Source organism: Seriola lalandi, unplaced genomic scaffold (genome assembly GCF_002814215.2).
Source record: "Seriola lalandi dorsalis isolate HSWRI2012SDOR001 ecotype SW California unplaced genomic scaffold, Sedor1 jcf7180002052833, whole genome shotgun sequence".
NCBI lineage: Eukaryota > Metazoa > Chordata > Actinopteri > Carangiformes > Carangidae > Seriola > Seriola lalandi.
The window spans coordinates 14,666-16,570 of NW_019523386.1; positions in this window are offsets into that span (position 1 = coordinate 14,666).

A 1,905-nucleotide genomic window follows, 5' to 3' on the forward strand; every position below is an offset into this window, starting at 1 on the left:
AAACCTGTAGATTAAAACCTGTTGTGTCTGAGCCATGCAGGTGTACACACCGTGGTGGGCGTGGTCTCCCCAGGTGAAAGCTGCTGTTGGTGGATAAACTTCTTCTTCTCAGTAAAACCTGATGTTTACTGTTTGAAGTTTTGCTCTTTAAAGCAAGTTTTCATTTTCTGGACGTAATTTCTTGAAGAATCTGAAGATTCTCAGGGAACGTATAGATTTACTTTCCTGATTTATATATAACATAACCAGATTCCTCCTCCTCCTCCTCAGGGTGTGACCCAACCTGAATTCTTCCTCCACTCACCTCTGGGCTTTCTCGTAAATTATCCGACCGTCAATCATTCGCTCACCTGTCATTGCTCATTCTCGTCAATCTGTCCGTCAGCACTCTGCAGAGAAACCCTGCTGCTGCTCAGCTTCCCTTCAGCTCTGCAGACACACAGCTGCAGTTCACACCTGAATCCAGTTTTTGTTGATAAACCTCAGTATGTAAAACATTCTTCGGTCTTCATTAAGCCTTGATTTGCATCAGTTTTAACCGACTTCATCATGTTTTCTTTCATTTTGCGTGTTGAACTCAGATGTTTTAAATGTCACTTAGTCTCTGTGCAGCTCTGACACTCGACATCCTGCAGATGAACTTGTTCCAGCCTGCCGTCTGCTCCGACCTCCTGATGCACGTCTTTACTATAAAAGGAAATGTCGAGCTGATTCTTACCTGTGACTGCTGCTTTTCTTTGGCCTCGAGCTGAGATCCAAAGTCTTTCAGGTGCTGTGTGCATTACTAAACCAGATGATCGTTGTAATTATGTTGAAAACTGCACTTTATTCTTTTCTATCTGTTTATTTGTTATTCATTTTCTTATGTTTGTTTTTCTTTGCTAATCTTATTGTAGCTTTTTCCATCTATTTTATTGTATTTCACCCTCGGCTTTCTCACTTGATTTGTCCTTTTGCTTTTTAGCTCATCAGTCTGTGAAGCTCTTTGAACTGCACTCACCTGTATGAAAAGTGCTGTACGAATAAAGTTTGATAGATTGATTAATTAAGTAACCAAGCACAAATTGGAACTCTTATGCTAACCGTTCCTACAATCACTTAGTTAAATAACCTAGCATAATGTAGTAACTGTTATGCTAACTAACCGTTTGTAGTTACTGACATGCTAACTAACTGTAGTAACTGATATGCTAACTAACTGTAGTTACTGATATGCTAACTAACCGTTTGTAGTAACTGATATGCTAACTAACTGTAGTAACTGATATGCTAACTAACTGTAGTAACTGACATGTTAACTAACTGTAGTAACTGACATGCTAACTAACTGTAGTAACTGATATGCTAACTAACTGTAGTAACTGACATGTTAACTAACTGTAGTTACTGACATGCTAACTAACTGTAGTAACTGACATGTTAACTAACTGTAGTAACTGATATGCTAACTAACTGTAGTAACTGACATGCTAACTAACCGTTTGTAGTTACTGACATGCTAACTAACCGTTTGTAGTTACTGACATGCTAACTAACTGTAGTAACTGATATGCTAACTAACTGTAGTAACTGATATGTTAACTAACTGTAGTAACTGATATGCTAACTAACTGTAGTTACTGACATGCTAACTAACCGTTTGTAGTTACTGACATGCTAACTAACTGTAGTAACTGACATGCTAACAGTTCCTCCGTCACTCGTCAGGCTTCGTATATTATACAACATTCAGAAGAAGAATATTGAAAAAAATGTGTAGGAAAGTACAATTGGTAAATGTTGCACCATCAAACACTTCTACACCTGACACACACACACACACACACACACACACACACACACACACACACACACACTGAATCTTCCGTTTTGTTTCTGATGCTGAAAACAATTCAATATTATACT